Raw genomic sequence first — 23,977 nt, 5'->3', positions numbered from 1 at the left:
AAAAAGTATCCCCGCTCGATGAGGCTTAACTTTTTCGATCACCGAACTTAGTTTTGGCCACCAAATCGTCAATTTTAGTCCGAAAGGGCTCATTTTTTCTGGGCATGCTCCACTTGAGGCATATTTGGGGATAAAATAAAAAAATCTGGCACAGCGAACCATTTTTGACAAGTTTTCACCAATTTCCAAAAAAGTATCCGCGCTCGATGAGGCTTAACTTTCTCGATCATCGAACATAGTTTTGGCCACCAAATCGTCAATTTTAGTCCGAAATGGCTCATTTTTTGTGCGCATGCTCCACTTGAGCCATAGTTGGGGATAAAATAAAAAAATCTGGCACAGCGAACCATTTTTGACAAGTTTTCACCAATTTCCAAAAAAGTATCCGCGCTCGATGAGGCTTAACTTTTTCGATCACCGAACTTTGTTTTGGCCACCAAATCGTCAATATTAATCCGAATTGGCTCATTTTTTGTGGGCATGCTCCACTTGAGCCATAGTTGGGGATAAAATAAAAAAATCTGGCACAGCGAACCATTTTTGACAAGTTTTCACCAATTTCCAAAAAAAGTATCCGCGCTCGATGAGGCTTAACTTTTTCGATCACCGAACTTAGTTTTGGCCACCAAATCGTCAATTTTAGTCCGAAATGGCTCATTTTTTGTGGGCATGCTCCACTTGAGCCATAGTTGGGGATAAAATAAAAAAATCTGGCACAGCGAACCATTTTTGACAAGTTTTCAACAATTTCCAAAAAAGTATCCGCGCTCGATGAGGCTTAACTTTTTCGATCAACGAACTTTGTTTTGGCCACCAAATCGTCAATTCTAGTCCGAATTGGCTCATTTTTTGTGGGCATGCTCCACTTGAGCCATAGTTGGGGATAAAATAAAAAAATCTGGCACAGCGAACCATTTTTGACAAGTTTTCACCAATTTCCAAAAAAGTATCCGCGCTCGATGAGGCTTAACTTTTTCGATCACCGAACTTAGTTTTGGCCACCAAATCGTCAATTTTAGTCCGAAATGGCTCATTTTTTGTGGGCATGCTCCACTTGAGCCATAGTTGGGGATAAAATAAAAAAATCTGGCACAGCGAACCATTTTTGACAAGTTTTCACCAATTTCCAAAAAAGTATCCGCGCTCGATGAGGCTTAACTTTTTCGATCACCGAACTTTGTTTTGGCCACCAAATCGTCAATTTTAGTCCGAATTGGCTCATTTTTTGTGGGCATGCTCCACTTGAGCCTTACTTGGGGATAAAATAAAAAAATCTGGCACAGCGAACCATTTTTGACAAGTTTTCACCAATTTCCAAAAAAGTATCCGCGCTCGATGAGGCTTAACTTTTTCGATCACCGAACATTGTTTTGGCCACCAAATCGTCAATTTTAGTCCGAAATGGCTCATTTTTTGTGGGCATGCTCCACTTGAGCCATAGTTGGGGATAAAATAATAAAATCTGGCACAGCGAACCATTTTTGACAAGTTTTCACCAATTTCCAAAAAAGTATCCGCGCTCGATGAGGCTTAACTTTTTCGATCACCGAACTTTGTTTTGGCCACCAAATCGTCAATTCTAGTGCGAATTGGCTCATTTTTTGTGGGCATGCTCCAATTGAGCCATAGTTGGGGATAAAATAAAAAAATCTGGCACAGCGAACCATTTTTGACAAGTTTTCACCAATTTCCAAAAAAGTATCCGCGCTCGATGAGGCTTAACTTTTTCGATCACCGAACTTAGTTTTGGCCACCAAATCGTCAATTTTAGTCCGAAATGGCTCATTTTTTGTGGGCATGCTCCACTTGAGCCATAGTTGGGGATAAAATAAAAAAATCTGGCACAGCGAACCATTTTTGACAAGTTTTCAACAATTTCCAAAAAAGTATCCGCGCTCGATGAGGCTTAACTTTTTCGATCACCGAACTTTGTTTTGGCCACCAAATCGTCAATTATAGTCCGAAATGGCTCATTTTTTGTGGGCATGCTCCACTTGAGCCATAGTTGGGGATAAAATAAAAAAATCTGGCACAGCGAACCATTTTTGACAAGTTTTCACCAATTTCCAAAAAAGTATCCGCGCTCGATGAGGCTTAACTTTTTCGATCACCTAACTTTGTTTTGGCCACCATATCGTCAATTTTAGTCCGAATTGGCTCATTTTTTGTGGGCATGCTCCACTTGAGCCTTACTTGGGGATAAAATACAAAAATCTGGCACAGCGAACCATTTTTGACAAGTTTTCAACAATTTCCAAAAAAGTATCCGCGCTCGATGAGGCTTAACTTTTTCGATCACCGAACTTTGTTTTCGCCACCAAATCGTCAATTTTAGTCCCAAATGGCTCATTTTTTGTGGGCATGCTCCACTTGAGCCATAGTTGGGGATAAAATAAAAAATCTGGCACAGCGAACCATTTTTGACAAGTTTTCAACAATTTCCAAAAAAGTATCCGCGCTCGATGAGGCTTAACTTTTTCGATCACCGAACTTTGTTTTGGCCACCAAATCGTCAATTTTAGTCCGAAATGGCTCATTTTTTGTGGGCATGCTCCACTTGAGCCATAGTTGGGGATAAAATAAAAAAATCTGGCACAGCGAACCATTTTTGACAAGTTTTCACCAATTTCCAAAAACGTATCCGCGCTCGATGAGGCTTAACTTTTTCGATCACCGAACTTTGTTTTGGCCACCAAATCGTCAATTTTAGTCCGAATTGGCTCATTTTTTGTGGGCATGCTCCACTTGAGCCGTAGTTGGGGATAAAATAAAAAAATCTGGCACAGCGAACCATTTTCGACAAGTTTTCACCAATTTCCAAAAAAGTATCAGCGCTCGATGAGGCTTAACTTTTTCGATCACCGAACTTTGTTTTGGCCACCAAATCGTCAATTTTAGTCCGAATTGGCTCATTTTTGTGGGCATGCTCCACTTGAGCCATAGTTGAGGATAAAATAAAAAAATCTGGCACAGCGAACCATTTTTGACAAGTTTTCACCAATTTCCAAAAAAGTATCCGCGCTCGATGAGGCTTAACTTTTTCGATCACCGAACTTTGTTTTGGCCACCAAATCGTCAATTTTAGTCCGAAATGGCTCATTTTTGTGGGCATGCTCCACTTGAGCCATAGTTGGGGATAAAATAAAAAAATCTGGCACAGCGAACCATTTTTGACAAGTTTTCACCAATTTCCAAAAAAGTATCCGCGCTCGATGAGGCTTAACTTTTTCGATCACCGAACTTTGTTTTGGCCACCAAATCGTCAATTTTAGTCCGAATTGGCTCATTTTTTGTGGGCATGCTCCACTTGAGCCGTAGTTGGTGATAAAATAAAAAAATCTGGCACAGCGAACCATTTTCGACAAGTTTTCACCAATTTCCAAAAAAGTATCCGCGCTCGATGAGGCTTAACTTTTTCGATCACCGAACTTTGTTTTGGCCACCAAATCGTCAATTTTAGTCCGAATTGGCTCATTTTTTGTGGGCATGCTCCACTTGAGCCATAGTTGGGGATAAAATAAAAAAATCTGGCACAGCGAACCATTTTTGACAAGTTTTCACCAATTTCCAAAAAAGTATCCGCGCTCGATGAGGCTTAACTTTTTCGATCACCGAACTTTGTTTTGGCCACCAAATCGTCAATTTTAGTCCGAAATGGCTCATTTTTTTGTGGGCATGCTCCACTTGAGCCATAGTTGGGGATAAAATAAAAAAAATCTGGCACAGCGAACCATTTTTGACAAGTTTTCACCAATTTCCAAAAAAGTATCCGCGCTCGATGAGGCTTAACTTTTTCGATCACCGAACTTTGTTTTGGCCACCAAATCGTCAATTTTAGTCCGAATTGGCTCATTTTTTGTGGGCATGCTCCACTTGAGCCATAGTTGAGGATAAAATAAAAAAAATCTGGCACAGCGAACCATTTTTGACAAGTTTTCACTAATTTCCAAAAAAGTATCCGCGCTCGATGAGGCTTAACTTTTTCGATCACCGAACTTTGTTTTGGCCACCAAATCGTCAATTTTAGTCCGAATTGGCTCATTTTTTGTGGGCATGCTCCACTTGAGCCATAGTTGGGGATAAAATAAAAAAATCTGGCACAGCGAACCATTTTTGACAAGTTTTCACCAATTTCCAAAAAAGTATCCGCGCTCGATGAGGCTTAACTTTTTCGATCACCGAACTTTGTTTTGGCCACCAAATCGTCAATTTTAGTCCGAAATGGCTCATTTTTTTGTGGGCATGCTCCACTTGAGCCATAGTTGGGGATAAAATAAAAAAAATCTGGCACAGCGAACCATTTTTGACAAGTTTTCACCAATTTCCAAAAAAGTATCCGCGCTCGATGAGGCTTAACTTTTTCGATCACCGAACTTTGTTTTGGCCACCAAATCGTCAATTTTAGTCCGAATTGGCTCATTTTTTGTGGGCATGCTCCACTTGAGCCATAGTTGAGGATAAAATAAATAAAATCTGGCACAGCGAACCATTTTTGACAAGTTTTCACTAATTTCCAAAAAAGTATCCGCGCTCGATGAGGCTTAACTTTTTCGATCACCGAACTTTGTTTTGGCCACCAAATCGTCAATTTTAGTCCGAATTGGCTCATTTTTTGTGGGCATGCTCCACTTGAGCCATAGTTGGGGATAAAATAAAAAAATCTGGCACAGCGAACCATTTTTGACAAGTTTTCACCAATTTCCAAAAAAGTATCCGCGCTCGATGAGGCTTAACTTTTTCGATCACCGAACTTTGTTTTGGCCACCAAATCGTCAATTTTAGTCCGAAATGGCTCATTTTTTGTGGGCATGCTCCACTTGAGCCATAGTTGGGGATAAAATAAAAAAAATCTGGCACAGCGAACCATTTTTGACAAGTTTTCACCAATTTCCAAAAAAGTATCCGCGCTCGATGAGGCTTAACTTTTTCGATCACCGAACTTTGTTTTGGCCACCAAATCGTCAATTTTAGTCCGAATTGGCTCATTTTTTGTGGGCATGCTCCACTTGAGCCATAGTTGAGGATAAAATAAAAAAAATCTGGCACAGCGAACCATTTTTGACAAGTTTTCACTAATTTCCAAAAAAGTATCCGCGCTCGATGAGGCTTAACTTTTTCGATCACCGAACTTTGTTTTGGCCACCAAATCGTCAATTTTAGTCCGAATTGGCTCATTTTTTGTGGGCATGCTCCACTTGAGCCATAGTTGAGGATAAAATAAAAAAATCTGGCACAGCGAACCATTTTTGACAAGTTTTCACCAATTTCCAAAAAAGTATCCGCGCTCGATGAGGCTTAACTTTTTCGATCACCGAACTTTGTTTTGGCCACCAAATCGTCAATTTTAGTCCGAAATGGCTCATTTTTTGTGGGCATGCTCCACTTGAGCCATAGTTGGGGATAAAATAAAAAAATCTGGCACAGCGAACCATTTTTGACAAGTTTTCACCAATTTCCAAAAAAGTATCCGCGCTCGATGAGGCTTAACTTTTTCGATCACCGAACTTTGTTTTGGCCACCAAATCGTCAATTTTAGTCCGAATTGGCTCATTTTTTGTGGGCATGCTCCACTTGAGCCATAGTTGAGGATAAAATAAAAAAATCTGGCACAGCGAACCATTTTTGACAAGTTTTCAACAATTTCCAAAAAAGTATCCGCGCTCGATGAGGCTTAACTTTTTCGATCACCGAACTTTGTTTTGGCCACCAAATCGTCAATTTTAGTCCGAATTGGCTCATTTTTTCTGGGCATGCTCCACTTGAGCCATAGTTGGTGATAAAATAAAAAAATCTGGCACAGCGAACCATTTTTGACAAGTTTTCACCAATTTCCAAAAAAGTATCCGCGCTCGATGAGGCTTAACTTTTTCGATCACCGAACTTTGTTTTGGCCACCAAATCGTCAATTTTAGTCCGAATTGGCTCATTTTTTGTGGGCATGCTCCACTTGAGCCATAGTTGAGGATAAAATAAAAAAATCTGGCACAGCGAACCATTTTTGACAAGTTTTCACTAATTTCCAAAAAAGTATCCGCGCTCGATGAGGCTTAACTTTTTCGATCACCGAACATAGTTTTGGCCACCAAATCGTGAATTTTAGTCCGAAATGGCTCATTTTTTGTGGACATGCTCCACTTGAGCCATAGTTGGGGATAAAATAAAAAAATCTGGCACAGCGAACCATTTTTGACAAGTTTTCAACAATTTCCAAAAAAGTATCCGCGCTCGATGAGGCTTAACTTTTTCGATCACCGAACTTTGTTTTGGCCACCAAATCGTCAATTTTAGTTCGAGTTGGCTCATTTTTTGTGGGCATGCTCCACTTGAGCCTTACTTGGGGATAAAATAAAAAAATCTGGCACAGCGAACCATTTTTGACAAGTTTTCACCAATTTCCAAAAAAGTATCCGCGCTCGATGAGGCTTAACTTTTTCGATCACCGAACTTTGTTTTGGCCACCAAATCGTCAATTTTAGTCCGAATTGGCTCATTTTTTCTGGGCATGCTCCACTTGAGCCATAGTTGGTGATAAAATAAAAAAATCTGGCACAGCGAACCATTTTTGACAAGTTTTCACCAATTTCCAAAAAAGTATCCGCGCTCGATGAGGCTTAACTTTTTCGATCACCGAACTTTGTTTTGGCCACCAAATCGTCAATTTTAGTCCGAATTGGCTCATTTTTTGTGGGCATGCTCCACTTGAGCCATAGTTGAGGATAAAATAAAAAAATCTGGCACAGCGAACCATTTTTGACAAGTTTTCACTAATTTCCAAAAAAGTATCCGCGCTCGATGAGGCTTAACTTTTTCGATCACCGAACATAGTTTTGGCCACCAAATCGTGAATTTTAGTCCGAAATGGCTCATTTTTTGTGGACATGCTCCACTTGAGCCATAGTTGGGGATAAAATAAAAAAATCTGGCACAGCGAACCATTTTTGACAAGTTTTCAACAATTTCCAAAAAAGTATCCGCGCTCGATGAGGCTTAACTTTTTCGATCACCGAACTTTGTTTTGGCCACCAAATCGTCAATTTTAGTTCGAGTTGGCTCATTTTTTGTGGGCATGCTCCACTTGAGCCTTACTTGGGGATAAAATAAAAAAATCTGGCACAGCGAACCATTTTTGACAAGTTTTCAACAATTTCCAAAAAAGTATCCGCGCTCAATGAGGCTTAACTTTTGCGATCACCGAACTTTGTTTTGGCCACCAAATCGTCAATTTTAGTCCAAAATGGCTCATTTTTTGTTGGCATGCTCCACTTGAGCCATAGTTGGGGATAAAATAAAAAAATCTGGCACAGCGAACCATTTTTGACAAGTTTTCAACAATTTCCAAAAAAGTATCCGCGCTCGATGAGGCTTAACTTTTTCGATCACCGAACTTTGTTTTGGCCACCAAATCGTCTATTTTAGTCCGAAATGGCTCATTTTTTGTGGGCATGCACCATTTGAGCCATAGTTGGGGATAAAATAAAAAAATCTGGCACAGCGAACCATTTTTGACAAGTTTTCACCAATTTCCAAAAAAGTATCCGCGCTCGATGAGGCTTAACTTTTTCGATCACCGAACTTTGTTTTGGCCACCAAATCGTCAATTCTTGTCCGAATTGGCTCATTTTTTGTGGGCATGCTCCACTTGAGCCAGAGTTGGGGATAAAATAAAAAAATCTGGCACAGCGAACCATTTTTGACAAGTTTTCACCAATTTCCAAAAAAGTATCCGCGCTCGATGAGGCTTAACTTTTTCGATCACCGAACATAGTTTTGGCCACCAAATCGTCAATTTTAGTCCGAAATGGCTCATTTTTTGTGGGCATGCTCCACTTGAGCCATAGTTGGGGATAAAATAAAAAAATCTGGCACAGCGAACCATTTTTGACAAGTTTTCAACAATTTCCAAAAAAGTATCCGCGCTCGATGAGGCTTAACTTTTTCGATCACCGAACATTGTTTTGGCCACCAAATCGTCATTTTTAGTCCGAAATGGCTCATTTTTTGTGGGCATGCTCCACTTGAGCCATAGTTGGGGATAAAATAAAGAAATCTGGCACAGCGAACCATTTTTGACAAGTTTTTACCAATTTCCAAAAAAGTATCCGCGCTCGATGAGGCTTAACTTTTTCGATCACCGAACTTTGTTTTGGCCACCAAATCGTCAATTTTAGTCCGAATTGGCTCATTTTTTGTGGGCATGCTCCACTTGAGCCATAGTTGGGGATAAAATAAAAAAATCTGGCACAGCGAACCATTTTTGACAAGTTTTCTACAATTTCCAAAAAAGTATCCGCGCTCGATGAGGCTTAACTTTTTCGATCACCGAACTTTGTTTTGGCCACCAAATCGTCAATTTTAGTCCGAATTGGCTCATTTTTTGTGGGCATGCTCCACTTGAGCCGTAGTTGGGGATAAAATAAAAAAATCTGGCACAGCGAACCATTTTTGACAAGTTTTCACCAATTTCCAAAAAAGTATCCGAGCTCGATGAGGCTTAACTTTTTCGATCACCGAACTTTGTTTTGGCCACCAAATCGTCAATTTTAGTCCGAAATGGCTCATTTTTTGTGGGCATGCTCCACTTGAGCCATAGTTGGGGATAAAATAAAAAAATCTGGCACAGCGAACCATTTTTGACAAGTTTTCACCAATTTCCAAAAAAGTATCCGCGCTCGATGAGGCTTAACTTTTTCGATCACCGAACTTTGTTTTGGCCACCAAATCGTCAATTTTAGTCCGAATTGGCTCATTTTTTGTGGGCATGCTCCACTTGAGCCTTACTTGGGGATAAAATAAAAAAAATCTGGCACAGCGAACCATTTTTGACAAGTTTTTAACAATTTCCAAAAAAGTATCCGCGCTCGATGAGGCTTAACTTTTTCGATCACCGAACTTTGTTTTGGCCACCAAATCGTCAATTTTAGTCCGAAATGGCTCATTTTTTGTGGGCATGCTCCACTTGAGCCATAGTTGGGGATAAAATAAAAAAATCTGGCACAGCAAACCATTTTTGACAAGTTTTCAACAATTTCCAAAAAAGTATCCGCGCTCGATGAGGCTTAACTTTTTCGATCACCGAACCTTGTTTTGGCCAACAAATCGTCAATTTTAGTCCGAAACGGCTCATTTTTTGTGGGCATGCTCCACTTGAGCCATAGTTGGGGATAAAATAAAAAAATCTGGCACAGCGAACCATTTTTGACAAGTTTTCACCAATTTCCAAAAAAGTATCCGCGCTCGATGAGGCTTAACTTTTTCGATCACCGAACTTTGTTTTGGCCACCAAATCGTCAATTTTAGTCCGAACTGGCTCATTTTTTGTGGGCATGCTCCACTTGAGCCTTACTTCGGGATAAAATAAAAAAATCTGGCACAGCGAACCATTTTTGACAAGTTTTCAACAATTTCCAAAAAAGTATCCGCGCTCGATGAGGCTTAACTTTTTCGATCACCGAACTTTGTTTTGGCCACCAAATCGTCAATTTTAGTCCGAAATGGCTCATTTTTTGTGGGCATGCTCCACTTGAGCCATAGTTGGGGATGAAATAAAAAATCTGGCACAGCGAACCATTTTTGACAAGTTTTCAACAATTTCCAAAAAAGTATCCGCGCTCGATGAGGCTTAACTTTTTTGATCACCGAACTTTGTTTTGGCCGCCAAATCGTCAATTTTAGTCCGAAATGGCTCATTTTTTGTGGGCATGCTCCATTTGAGCCAGAGTTGGGGATAAAATAAAAAAAACTGGCACAGCGAACCATTTTTGACAAGTTTTCACCAATTTCCAAAAAGTATCCGCGCTCGATGAGGCTTAACTTTTTCGATCACCGAACTTTGTTTTGGCCACCAAATCGTCAATTTTAGACCGAATTGGCTCATTTGTTGTGGGCATGCTCCACTTGAGCCGTAGTTGGGGATAAATTAAAAAAATCTGGCACAGCGAACCATTTTTGACAAGTTTTCACCAATTTCCAAAAAAGTATCCGCGCTCGATGAGGCTTAACTTTTTCGATCACCGAACTTTGTTTTGGCCACCAAATCGTCAATTTTAGTCCGAATTGGCTCATTTTTTGTGGGCATGCTCCACTTGAGACGTAGTTGGGGATAAAATAAAAAAATCTGGCACACCGGACCATTTTTGACAAGTTTTCACCAATTTCCAAAAAAGTATCCGCGCTCGATGAGGCTTAACTTTTTCGATCACCGAACATTGTTTTGGCCACCAAATCGTCAATTTTAGTCCGAATTGGCTCATTTTTTGTGGGCATGCTCCACTTGAGCCTTACTTGGGGATAAAATAAAAAATCTGGCACAGCGAACCATTTTTGACAAGTTTTCAACAATTTCCAAAAAAGTATCCGCGCTCGATGAGGCTTAACTTTTTCGATCACCGAACTTTGTTTTGGCCACCAAATCGTCAATTTTAGTCCGAAATGGCTCATTTTTTGTGGGCATGCTCCACTTGAGCCATAGTTGGGGATAAAATAAAAAAATCTGGCACAGCGAACCATTTTTGACAAGTTTTCACCAATTTCCAAAAAAGTATCCGCGCTCGATGAGGCTTAACTTTTTCGATCACCGAACTTTGTTTTGGCCACCAAATCGTCAATTTTAGTCCGAATTGGCTCATTTTTTGTGGGCATGCTCCACTTGAGCCGTAGTTGGGGATAAAATAAAAAAATCTGGCACACCGGACCATTTTTGACAAGTTTTCACCAATTTCCAAAAAAGTATCCGCGCTCGATGAGGCTTAACTTTTTCGATCACCGAACTTTGTTTTGGCCACCAAATCGTCAATTTTAGTCCGAATTGGCTCATTTTTTGTGGGCATGCTCCACTTGAGCCTTACTTGGGGATAAAATAAAAAAATCTGGCACAGCGAACCATTTTTGACAAGTTTTCAACAATTTCCAAAAAAGTATCCGCGCTCGATGAGGCTTAACTTTTTCGATCACCGAACTTTGTTTTGGCCACCAAATCGTCAATTTTAGTCCGAAATGGCTCATTTTTTGTGGGCATGCTCCAATTGAGCCATAGTTGGGGATAAAATAAAAAAATCTGGCACAGCGAACCATTTTTGACAAGTTTTCACCAATTTCCAAAAAAGTATCCGCGCTCGATGAGGCTTAACTTTTTCGATCACCGAACTTTGTTTTGGCCACCAAATCGTCAATTTTAGTCCGAATTGGCTCATTTTTTGTGGGCATGCTCCACTTGAGCCTTACTTGGGGATAAAATAAAAAATCTGGCACAGCGAACCATTTTTGACAAGTTTTCAACAATTTCCAAAAAAGTATCCGCGCTCGATGAGGCTTAACTTTTTCGATCACCGAACTTTGTTTTGGCCACCAAATCGTCAATTTTAGTCCGAAATGGCTCATTTTTTGTGGGCATGCTCCACTTGAGCCATAGTTGGGGATAAAATAAAAAAATCTGGCACAGCGAACCATTTTTGACAAGTTTTCACCAATTTCCAAAAAAGTATCCGCGCTCGATGAGGCTTAACTTTTTCGATCACCGAACTTTGTTTTGGCCACCAAATCGTCAATTTTAGTCCGAATTGGCTCATTTTTTGTGGGCATGCTCCACTTGAGCCGTAGTTGGGGATAAAATAAAAAAATCTGGCACACCGGACCATTTTTGACAAGTTTTCACCAATTTCCAAAAAAGTATCCGCGCTCGATGAGGCTTAACTTTTTCGATCACCGAACTTTGTTTTGGCCACCAAATCGTCAATTTTAGTCCGAATTGGCTCATTTTTTGTGGGCATGCTCCACTTGAGCCTTACTTGGGGATAAAATAAAAAAATCTGGCACAGCGAACCATTTTTGACAAGTTTTCAACAATTTCCAAAAAAGTATCCGCGCTCGATGAGGCTTAACTTTTTCGATCACCGAACTTTGTTTTGGCCACCAAATCGTCAATTTTAGTCCGAAATGGCTCATTTTTTGTGGGCATTCTCCACTTGAGCCATAGTTGGGGATAAAATAAAAAAATCTGGCACAGCGAACCATTTTTGACAAGTTTTCACCAATTTCCAAAAAAGTATCCGCGCTCGATGAGGCTTAACTTTTTCGATCACCGAACTTTGTTTTGCCCACCAAATCGTCAATTTTAGTCCGAATTGGCTCATTTTTTGTGGGCATGCTCCACTTGAGCCTTACTTGGGGATAAAATAAAAAAATCTGGCACAGCGAACCATTTTTGACAAGTTTTCAACAATTTCCAAAAAAGTATCCGCGCTCGATGAGGCTTAACTTTTTCGATCACCGAACTTTGTTTTGGCCACCAAATCGTCAATTTTAGTCCGAAATGGCTCATTTTTTGTGGGCATGCTCCACTTGAGCCATAGTTGGGGATAAAATAAAAAAATCTGGCACAGCGAACCATTTTTGACAAGTTTTCAACAATTTCCAAAAAAGTATCCGCGCTCGATGAGGCTTAACTTTTTCGATCACCGAACTTTGTTTTGGCCGCCAAATCGTCAATTTTAGTCCGAAATGGCTCATTTTTTGTGGGCATGCTCCACTTGAGCCATAGTTGGGGATAAAATAAAAAAATCTGGCACAGCGAACCATTTTTGACAAGTTTTCACCAATTTTTCAAAAAAGTATCCGCGCTCGATGAGGCTTAACTTTTTCGATCACCGAACTTTGTTTTGGCCACCAAATCGTCAATTTTAGTCCGAATTGGCTCATTTTTTGTGGGCATGCTCCACTTGAGCCGTAGTTGGGGATAAAATAAAAAAATTTGGCACAGCGAACCATTTTTGACAAGTTTTCACCAATTTCCAAAAAAGTATCCGCGCTCGATGAGGCTTAACTTTTTTGATCACCGAACTTTGTTTTGGCCACCAAATCGTCAATTTTTGTCCGAATTGGCTCATTTTTTGTAGGCATGCTCCACTTGAGCCGTAGTTGGGGATAAAATAAAAAAAATCTGGCACACCGGACCATTTTTGACAAGTTTTTACCAATTTCCAAAAAAGTATCCGCGCTCGATGAGGCTTAACTTTTTCGATCACCGAGGCTTTTTGAGGCTCTAAAATGTGTAAATATCGAATAAAAGTATTCTATGAGGTTTGAATACTCAAAATAAAAAGCCTACAACACCTGGTGTTCCCAAGCGGTCACCCATCCAAGTACTAACCAGGCCCAATGTTGCTTAACTTCGGTGATCGGACGAGAACCGGTGCATTCAACATGGTATGGTCGTAGGCATTTGCGTAAGTGGGGGCGAATTTATATACAACAGTAGTGTATTGTAGTCTTGTATTCATATACAGGATCACTTTAACTCGCCGCCTTGCGGTTTGCAAAATAGTCACTTAATACTTGCAATGTTAGCCACGTTTGTGTTATAATTTATGCAATTCGTAGCCATACAGTGTATTAAGACCAACGCACAAACTTTTTGCTTCCAGCCTTCCACAATACAGTGGAACGGCCCCAAGACAAGGGAGAGATCAATTGGGTCCGAGGAACCTGTTCAACCGGACATTGAACCGGAGGCATGACTTCAGTGGGTTTAGGCCGGTACTTGGGAAAATCATAGCTCAATTGCTTATAGCCTAATTGTTGTGATAAACTTATTAAATAGGTAAGTATCAACTCTATTTGACAAGTTTTATTTGAATGCACTCTGCGTTAGCGGAGTGCAGCCTAAAGAAGGCAACTCAGCGATTTGCACTAACTTAAAAGTTAGTTTAATAAAGGGAAATTTTACAATTAGTATTGATGTTTCCAAGACAGTTCCAAATATACAGTAAACGCAAGCAGGGGAACTATTAGAATGGCCTTTACAAGTATATGGGGTGTGTTTGGAGCAATGGTTAATGCTGAAATTGTCATTTACAAAAAGTATCCGCGCTCGATGAGGCTTAACTTTTTCGATCACCGAACTTAGTTTTGGCCACCAAATCGTCAATTTTAGTCCGAAATGGCTCATTTTTTGTGAGCATGCTCCACTTGAGCCATAGTTGGGGATAAAATAAAAAAATCTGGCACAGCGAACCATTTTTGACAAGTTTTCAACAATTTCCAAAAAAGTATCCGCGCTCGATGAGGCTTAACTTTTTCGATCACCGAACTTTGTTTTGGCCACCAAATCGTCAATTTTAGTCCGATTTGGCTCATTTTTTGTGGGCATGCTCCACTTGAGCCATAGTTGGGGATAAAATAAAAAAAACTGGCACAGCGAACCATTTTTGACAAGTTTTCACCAATTTCCAAAAAAGTATCCGCGCTCGATGAGGCTTAACTTTTTCGATCACAGAACTTTGTTTTGGCCACCAAATCGTCAATTTTAGTCCGAAATGGCTCATTTTTTGTGGGCATGCTCCACTTGAGCCATTGTTGGGGATAAAATAAAAAAAACTGGCACAGCGAACCATTTTTGACAAGTTTTCACCAATTTCCAAAAAAGTATCCGCGCTCGATGAGGCTTAACTTTTTCGATCACAGAACTTTGTTTTGGCCACCAAATCGTCAATTTTAGTCGGAAATGGCTCATTTTTTGTGGGCATGCTCCACTTGAGCCATAGTTGGGGATAAAATAAAAAAATCTGGCACAGCGAACCATTTTTGACAAGTTTTCACCAATTTCCAAAAAAGTATCCGCGCTCGATGAGGCTTAACTTTTTCGATCACCGAACATTGTTTTGGCCACCAAATCGTCAATTTTAGTCCGAATTGGCTCATTTTTCGTGGGCATGCTCCATTTGAGCCGTAGTTGGGGATAAAAAAAAATCTGGCACAGCGAACCATTTTTGACAAGTTTTCACCAATTTCCAAAAAAGTATCCGCGCTCGATGAGGCTTAATTTTTTCGATCACCGAACTTTGTTTTGGCCACCAAATCGTCAATTTTAGTCCGAATTGGCTCATTTTTTGTGGGCATGCTGCACTTGAGCCATAGTTGGGGATAAAAATAAAAAAAATCTGGCACAGCGAACCATTTTGGACAAGTTTTTACCAATTTCCAAAAAAGTATCCGCGCTCGATGAGGCTTAACTTTTTCGATCGCCGAGGCTTTTTGAGGCTCTAATATGTGTAAATATCGAATAAAAGTTTTCAATGAGAGTTGAATACTCAAAATAAAAAGCCTACAACACCTGGTGTTCCCAAGCGGTCACCCATCCAAGTACTAACCAGGCCCAATGTTGCTTAACTTCGGTGATCGGACGAGAACCGGTGCATTCAACATGGTATGGTCGTAGGCATTTGCGTAAGTGGGAGCGAATTTATATACAACAGTATTGTATTGTAGTCTTATATTCATATACAGGATCACTTTAACTCGCCGCCTTGCGGTTTGCAAAATAGTCACTTAATACATGCAATTTTAGCCACGTTTGTGTTATAATTTATGCAATTCGTAGCCATACAGTGTATTATGACCAACGCACAAACTTTTTCCTTCCAACCTTCCACAATACAGTGGAACGGCCCCAAAACAAGGGAGAGATGAATTGGGTCCGAGGAACCTGTTCAATCGGACATTGAACCGGAGGCATGACTTCAGTGGGTTTAGGCCGGTACTTGGGAAACTCATAGCTCAATTGCTTTTAGCCTAATTGTTGTGATAAACTTATTAAATAGGTAAGTATTAACTCTATTTGATAAGTTTTATTTGAATGCACTCTGCGTTAGCGGAGTGCAGCCTAAAGAATGGAACTGAGCGATTTGCACTAACTCAAAAGTTAGTTTAATAAAGGGAAATTTTACAATTAGTATTGATGTTTCCGAGACAGTTCCAAATACCAAATATACAGCAAACGCAAGCAGGGGAACTATTAGAATGGCCTTTACAAGTATTTGGGGGGTGTTTGGAGCAATGGTTAATGCTGAAATTGTCATTTACAAAAAGTATCCGCGCTCGATGAGGCTTAACTTTTTCGATCACCGAACTTAGTTTTGGCCACCAAATCGTCATTTTTAGTCCGAATTGGCTCAATTTTGTAGGCATGCTCCACTTGAGTCATAGTTGGGGATAAAATAAAAAAAATCTGGCACAGCGAACCATTTCTGACAAGTTTTCACCAATTTCCAAAAAAGTATCCGCGCTCGATGAGGCTTAACTTTTTCGATCACCGAACTTTGTTTTGGCCACCAAATCGTCAATTTTAGTCCGAATTGGCTCATTTTTTGTGGGCATGCTCCACTTGAGCCGTAGTTGGGGATAAAATAAAAAAATCTGGCACAGCGAACCATTTTTGACAAGTTTTCACCAATTTCCAAAAAAGTATCCGAGCTCGATGAGGCTTAATTTTTTCGATCACCGAACTTTGTTTTGGCCACCAAATTGTCAATTTTAGTCCGAATTGGCTCATTTTTTGTGGGCATGCTCCACTTGAGCCATAGTTGGGGATAAAATAAAAAAAATCTGGCACAGTGAACCATTTCGGACAAGTTTTTACCAATTTCCAAAAAAGTATCCGCGCTCGATGAGGCTTAACTTTTTCGATAACCGAGGCTTTTTGAGGCTCTAAAATGGGTAAATATCGAATAAAAGTATTCTATGAGGTTTGAATACTCAAAATAAAAAGCCTACAACACCTGGTGTTCCCAAGCGGTCACTCATCCAAGTACTAACCAGGCCCAATGTTGCTTAACTTCGGTGATCGGACGAGAACCGGTGCATTCAACATGGTATGGTCGTAGGCATTTGCGTAAGTGGGAGCGAATTTATATACAACAGTATTGTATTGTAGTCTTATATTCATATACAGGATCACTTTAACTCGCCGCCTTGCGGTTTGCAAAATAGTGACTTAATACATGCAATTTTAGCCACGTTTGTGTTATAATTTATGCAATTCGTAGCCATACAGTGTATTATGACCAACGCACAAACTTTTTGCTTCCAACCTTCCACAATACAGTGGAACGGCCCCAAAACAAGGGAGAGATGAATTGGGTCCGAGGAACCTGTTCAACCGGACATTGAACCGGAGGCATGACTTCAGTGGGTTTAGGCCGGTACTTGGGAAAATCATAGCTCAATTGCTTTTAGCCTAATTGTTGGGAGTGAGTCTTTTTCTAAAAAAGAGATTTTTGCTAAAATTCTTGACTTTTGCTAGTGAATTTTTGACTGTCTTTCGCTAATTTCCGCTCATTTAAAAATCAGCCTTTCATTAAACCTTCAATAATTGTCTAAAAATCATCAATTCTAAGTGCTTGCGCTTTGCCTTTTCCATCTTCAAGCTCCTGAATTGAGCAATTGCCGAGCACGTTCTCGGAGGTTTTAGCCTCTGGAACAGTTAAAAGGCAGACTAAAGTTACCAGCATCTTGCAAATGAAGATTATTCCACCCTTCAAGCGAGAACACTTCAAGAATGCAGAAACTTTTCAAGAAGCATCTAAAGAAGCTCTTAGTAGCATTCTATCGGCCTTTGATCCAGTAAACCGTCAGAAGATTACTCTCTCAAAAACGTTCACTACCATCAACGAAAAGCGACTTCACACAGTCCTTGTTATAGCGCCTATTGAAGCCGCCGAAAACATGGACAGACTGAAAATAAACGGACTGAAAATAATGAACCGGACTATGTTTCCGACAGCAGACGAATTCTGGCGTACGGACTATAACGGTTTCCCTAAACGTGTTATGCTGAGAATGAGTAACGTGCCATATCTGCTTGACGACGATACTTTAATCGAGAAGCTTCAATTACCTCCAGATGTCGAGCCTACCGGAACCATTACGCGAGAAAAGGAGAAACTGCCAGAAGGCGATTTCTTTACTGGCAAAGCATCGATGCTGCTAAATATTAAAAACGAAACAAGCGAAAACGAATTACGCGAATGGTCATTCAAGTCCGCTAGCGGAGAAAGGCGATTTGAATGGTTAGATATACCTTTCAACGCTCACACGCCAGCGCTGCATAGCTGCACGTTTTGTGAAGCAGAGAATAAACCGCACATAGGTCACGATATAGCTTGGTGCAGACTAAACAAATCCAAAAAAGCAGCTAACCAAGAGTCAAAACAGCGCACAAAATCAAATGAACAAAATTCGCCAAGGCGAGAATTGAACCACCAAAGTACCACAAGCCAAAGAGTACCAAGCGCGAGCAGAGATCACCAAGCCGGGAATCGAACCCCTGCGAAGAGTCCCCCCAAAATCCCCTCACAACTGACGAAAGCGAAGCCTTCAGCACTCCTGAGACCGAGTTTTGGAAGAAAGCGACGACCTGACGACGAGGGGCAAAAAGAGACAACAACCACATCTCAGCTATAGAGGCTCCTAGCAGATACGAGGTTCTGCGGAAACCTAGTAAACCTGATAAGAATATAAACGAAAGAGCTAAGCAAACTGAGCAAGACCATCCATCAATTTCATAAGATAACCTCACCTATATTTTATTTATGTTGAAATAATGGCTAGCTTTATTTCGTTTAATTGTCGGGGTTTAGGATCCCACTTAAAATTGTTAGAGCTTCTTTCCCAATTTAAGAACAAAAGAAAAGAAAACAAATGTGTAATCGCAATTCAAGAAACAAAAATAGAAAGACTAAGTCCGAAACATCAAGCCGTTCTAACTCGTTACAAAATGCAATTCATTATTGAACCATCGGTCAATAAATCGGGTGGGCTCCTTTTACTTGTACCATATAATTGGACAATTGAAGTAGTAGGAAAAAACGCTTCATTTATCTTAATAAAGCATAATTTAACAAAAGAAGTTTTTGGAACAATATACCTGAACCCTTCACACCCAAGTACAGATATAATTTTATCCTTTGCCCAAATTGTCGAAAATTTTGCGAACGACTTCACAATATGGATAGGAGGAGACTTTAATGCAATTGATCCAATTGATGCTACATCTAAGGTTAGGGCGGGAGACAGAAGACTGAAAAGACATCAACAAATTAGCGATAGCTTTAATTCAATGGGATGCTTTGATGTTTTCAAACAACACAAAAAAAGACTTAAAACACATTTTGAAAAGAAAACTAATGAAGAATCTCGCATTGACTACATATTCAGTAACGAAAGCGATTTAGTTGAAAGCGTCGCAACCATTAAAAGACTTTTAAGCGATCATTACATTCTACAATTAGACACATTCACAAAAAACCAAGATCCATGTTACGTACAAAAGCGCTGGAAGTTAGGATACAACATTATCAATGATCCCAAAAATTCGCAAGAGATTTCCAGATTAATTGCAAATGTCGTGCAAAATTTCAATGAAAAAGGACTAACAAACAATTATGATATCTTCAAAGCTAAGCTAAGAGATTGTCTAAGGTATCTTGACCTAAGAGATCAAAAAAAGAGAAGGGATTTATTGAAACAAAGCATTGAGAGTGATAACACGCGAACAGCCCAAACCGAACGCTTGAAGGCGTCATTTCACTCAATAAAAAACTTTTATCTAGATTTGAACTGTGGAGACCCAAAGGCTCTCAAAAATCTCTTAAAAGACTTTAACAAAAATAAGAGCATTTCCGCGATTATAAATAGTAACGGTGAAGTAACAGAGGATATAGATGAAATAATAGACTCATTTACAGAATACTATAGTAACCTATATGGGAAAGAAGCTCAAAAGTCTGATAAGATAGAGATGCAAAACAAAATCATCAAACACTTTTCTAAAACTAATAACAAATTAATCGTGAAAGCGAAAAAGCATTTCAAATCAGATGAAATTAAAGAACAAGAGGTTAGAAATGCTATTCAGAAACTTAATAGCCACAGCGCACCGGGATCTGATGGTTTTACATCTGACTTATACAAAAGAAACATTGACCTCTTTGCTCCAGAACTCACTAAGCTCTTTAATTCAATAGCTGAAAATGAAAAAGTGCCTGGTTCGTTTTGCATCTCTATTATAAAGATGCTACCTAAACTTAACTCACTGTGTACTGTTGACAACTTCAGACCGATAAGCTTGCTTAATACCGATCTTAAAATTTTATCACATGTTCTAGCGTCTAGACTCAGAAAGCCTTTGAATACTCTTATAAAGAAACACCAATTTGCTTACCTCCCAAACCGCAGTATCAATACGGCTATCCTGCTAGCTCGTCTGGCTAAGGAAAAATTAGGCAGATCAAACTGCATGATCTCTATTGATTTCAGTAAAGCGTTCGATAGACTTGGCAGAGATTACTTTTTGAAACTATTAAATGAGATAGGCTGCCCTCTCATACTGACGAAAACAATTGAAAGCTTGTATAGAGAGACTAAAGCGTGTATTGAAGTCAATGATCAGCTCTCAAGTTTCATTCAAATTGAGAACGGTATTAAGCAAGGTTGTCCGCTTTCTGCTCTCCTCTTCATTCTAGGTATAGAGCCGCTTCTTCAATCTATGCGTAGAAACACTAAGATAAAAACAAATCAAAAGTTAAAACTAATTGCGTACGCTGATGACATCACAGTTTTTACCAAAACTGCGTGCATAAAACAAGTTTTAGATGAAGTTGAGAGTTTCAACTACGCATCTGGACTTCAACTCAATTTACAAAAAACCAAAGTGCTTATGAAAGGCGTAAACGATCTAACCATAACAAAGGTAGATGAATTAAAAATTTTAGGAATAGTGATCAAATTAAACGAAAACAAAGCTCATGCAAAAGCAAACTTAAGAAGAATTGCCTCTGAAAGCTCAAAATATAGCCTAAAATCGATGACATTACGTGCCAGATGCATTAATATTTCAACGTTTGTGCGAAGTAAGCTGATTTACCAGTTTCGACACATAGACCTTAAAAAGACATTCATAGACGAAATAGAAATGAAGATGATTCATTCCTTGTGGAATAAACAAAAACATTCTCTGAACAAAAATCTGCTTTATTATTCTACTAAGAAAGGCGGCGTTGGTTTTAACAATTTGAAAACACAAATATTGGCGTGTAAACTGATAGACCTGGCGAAAACAGCTAAAACTATTAACAATATAGCAACGATTGTCAAATCCAAACTTTACAAAGATTTTCTAAAATTTGCAAAAGAGATAGGGCTTTCCAAGATGTCAATTACAAAGGACAGCTGTACTATAGATTATTTGAATAAGACTATCGACATTACAAACATGTCGCAGGCAAAACTCCATCATATTTTAACAGCGCACTCAGAAGTTAATGGGAGAATTGAGGACAGAATTCGAGCCTTTTGTGACTCAATAGATCAGGAGTTGTCAAATACATTGCTTACCTTCGTGAAAAACATTTGGAAAATAAAAACATTGACACCGCTAGATAAAAACATCCTCTATCTGCTATTTTTGAACAGTTACTCGGAGAAACCAAAAAAATGGTTGAACAACATTACAACCCACCCATTATGCTACTCTTGTGAAAAAGAATTTGAAACTTTTAAACACCTATTCTACGAATGTTCAACTGATGAAACGATTAGATCAAAACTACCCATGACTAATATAAACAAGCTAATTGAAGATAGAAATACGCTAGGTCTAAAATTCTTAGTTGCTAAATTAATTTCATCCTGGGCAGAAGAGGAGAGTAGCTATATGACTAAACTGTACTTTATTGTAAATATTGATTAATTATTTATAAACTGTATACTGCATTGTTAATATGATTAACTTGTAATAAATTTTTGAAGCCTAATTGTTGTGATAAACTTATTAAATAGGTAAGTATTAAGTCTATTTGATAAGTTTTATTTGAATGCACTCTGCGTTAGCGGAGTGCAGCCTAAGGAATGGAACTGAGCGATTTGCACTAACTCAAAAATTAGTTTAATAAAGGGAAATTTTACAATTAGTATTGATGTTTCCGAGACAGTTCCAAATACCAAATATACAGTAAACGCAAGCAGGGGAACTATTAGAATGGCCTTTAAAAGTATATGGGGTGTGTTTGGAGCAATGGTTAATGCTGAAATCGTCATTTACAAAAAGTATCCGCGCTCGATGAGGCTTAACTTTTTCGATCACCGAACTTAGTTTTGGCCACCAAATCGTCAATTTTAGTCCGAAATGGCTCATTTTTTCTGGGCATGCTCCACTTGAGCCATAGTTGGGGATAAAATAAAAAAATCTGGCACAGCGAACCATTTTTGACAAGTTTTCACCAATTTCCAGAAAAGTATCCGCGCTCGATGAGGCTTAACTTTTTCGATCACCGAACTTTGTTTTGGCCACCAAATCGTCAATTTTAGTCCGAATTGGCTCATTTTTTGTGGGCATGCTCCACTTGAGCCATAGTTGGGGATAAAATAAAAAAAATCTGGCACAGCGAACCATTTTGGACAAGTTTTTACCAATTTCCAAAAAAGTATCCGCGCTCGATGAGGCTTAACTTTTTCGATCTCCGAGGCTTTTTGAGGCTCTAAAATGTGTAAATATCGAATAAAAGTATTCTATGAGGTTTGAATACTCAAAAGAAAAAGCCTACAACACCTGGTGTTCCCAAGCGGTCACCCATCCAAGTACTAACCAGGCCCAATGTTGCTTAACTTCGGTGATCGGACGAGAACCGGTGCATTCAACATGGTATGGTCGTAGGCATTTGCGTAAGTGGGGGCGAATTTATATACAACAGTATTTTATTGTAGTCTTATATTCATATACAGGATCACTTTAACTCGCCGCCTTGCGGTTTGCAAAATAGTCACTTAATACATGCAATTTTAGCCACGTTTGTGTTATAATTTATGCAATTCGTAGCCATACAGTGTATTATGACCAACGCACAAACTTTTTGCCTTCAACCTTCCACAATACAGTGGAGCGGCCCCAAAACAAGGGAGAGATGAATTGGGTCCGAGGAACCTGTTCAACCGGACATTGAACCGGAGGCATGACTTCAGTGGGTTTAGGCCGGTACTTGGGAAAATCATAGCTCAATTGCTTTTAGCCTAATTGTTGTGATAAACTTATTAAATAGGTAAGTATTAACTCTATTTGATAAGTTTTGTTTGAATGCACTCTGCGTTAGCGCAGTGCAGCCTAAAGAATGGAACTGAGCGATTTGCACTAACTTAAAAGTTAGTTTAATAAAGGGAAATTTTACAATTAGTATTGATGTTTCCGAGACAGTTCCAAATACCAAATATACAGTAAACGCAAGCAGGGGAACTATTAGAATGGCCTTTACAAGTATATGGGGTGTGTTTGGAGCAATGGTTATTGCTGAAATTGTCATTTACAAAATGTATCCGCGCTCGATGAGGCTTAACTTTTTCGATCACCGAACTTAGTTTTGGCCACCAAATCGTCAATTTTAGTCCGAAATGGCTCATTTTTTGTGGGCATGCTCCACTTGAGCCATAGTTGGGGATAAAATAAAAAAATCTGCCACAGCGAACCATTTTTGACAATTTTTCACCAATTTCCAAAAAAGTATCCGCGCTCGATGAGGCTTAACTTTTTCGATCACCGAACTTAGTTTTGGCCACCAAATCGTCAATTTTAGTCCGAAATGGCTCATTTTTTGTGGGCATGCTCCACTTGAGCCATAGTTGGGGATAAAATAAAAAAATCTGGCACAGCGAACCATTTTTGACAAGTTTTCACCAATTTCCAAAAAAGTATCCGCGCTCGATGAGGCTTAACTTTTTCGATCGCCGAACTTTGTTTTGGCCACCAAATCGTCAATTTTAGTCCGAATTGGCTCATTTTTTGTGGGCATGCTCCACTTGAGCCAAAGTTCGGGATAAAATAAAAAAAATCTGGCACAGCGAACCATTTTGGACAAGTTTTTACCAATTTCCAAAAAAGTATCCGCGCTCGATGAGGCTTAACTTTTTCGATCACCGAACTTTGTTTTGGCCACCAAATCGTCAATTTTAGTCCGAATTGGCTCATTTTTTGTGGGCATGCTCCACTTGAGCCATTGTTAGGGATAAAATAAAAAAATCTGTCACAGCGAACCATTTTTGACAAGTTTTCACCAATTTCCAAAAAAGTATCCGCGCTCGATGAGGCTTAACTTTTTCGATCACCGAACTTTGTTTTGGCCACCAAATCGTCAATTTTAGTCCGAATTGGCTCATTTTT

General features: G+C 39.4%; 4 non-coding genes across 4 annotated transcripts; all 4 read right to left on the bottom strand.

Annotated features, from left to right (window-relative positions):
• Positions 1-13,095: 13,095 nt before the first annotated feature.
• LOC142346667 (5S ribosomal RNA) lies at positions 13,096-13,214 on the bottom strand. The gene has a single exon (XR_012759715.1). It is a non-coding gene; the product is annotated as a 5S ribosomal RNA (ribosomal RNA).
• Positions 13,215-15,094: 1,880 nt separating this feature from the next.
• Positions 15,095-15,213, bottom strand: LOC142346666 (5S ribosomal RNA). The gene has a single exon (XR_012759714.1). It is a non-coding gene; the product is annotated as a 5S ribosomal RNA (ribosomal RNA).
• A 1,325-nt stretch (positions 15,214-16,538) lies between these two features.
• On the bottom strand, positions 16,539-16,657 carry LOC142347117 (5S ribosomal RNA). Its single transcript, XR_012760139.1, has one exon. It is a non-coding gene; the product is annotated as a 5S ribosomal RNA (ribosomal RNA).
• Positions 16,658-22,366: 5,709 nt separating this feature from the next.
• LOC142346665 (5S ribosomal RNA) lies at positions 22,367-22,485 on the bottom strand. The gene has a single exon (XR_012759713.1). It is a non-coding gene; the product is annotated as a 5S ribosomal RNA (ribosomal RNA).
• Between the last annotated feature and the right edge of the window lie 1,492 nt (positions 22,486-23,977).

Source organism: Convolutriloba macropyga, chromosome 9 (genome assembly GCF_964194025.1).
Source record: "Convolutriloba macropyga chromosome 9, txConMacr16.3, whole genome shotgun sequence".
In the NCBI taxonomy this organism is placed as follows: domain Eukaryota; kingdom Metazoa; phylum Xenacoelomorpha; order Acoela; family Convolutidae; genus Convolutriloba; species Convolutriloba macropyga.
Note: the sequence above shows the minus strand (reverse complement) of the source record. Positions and strands in the feature narration are given on the sequence as shown.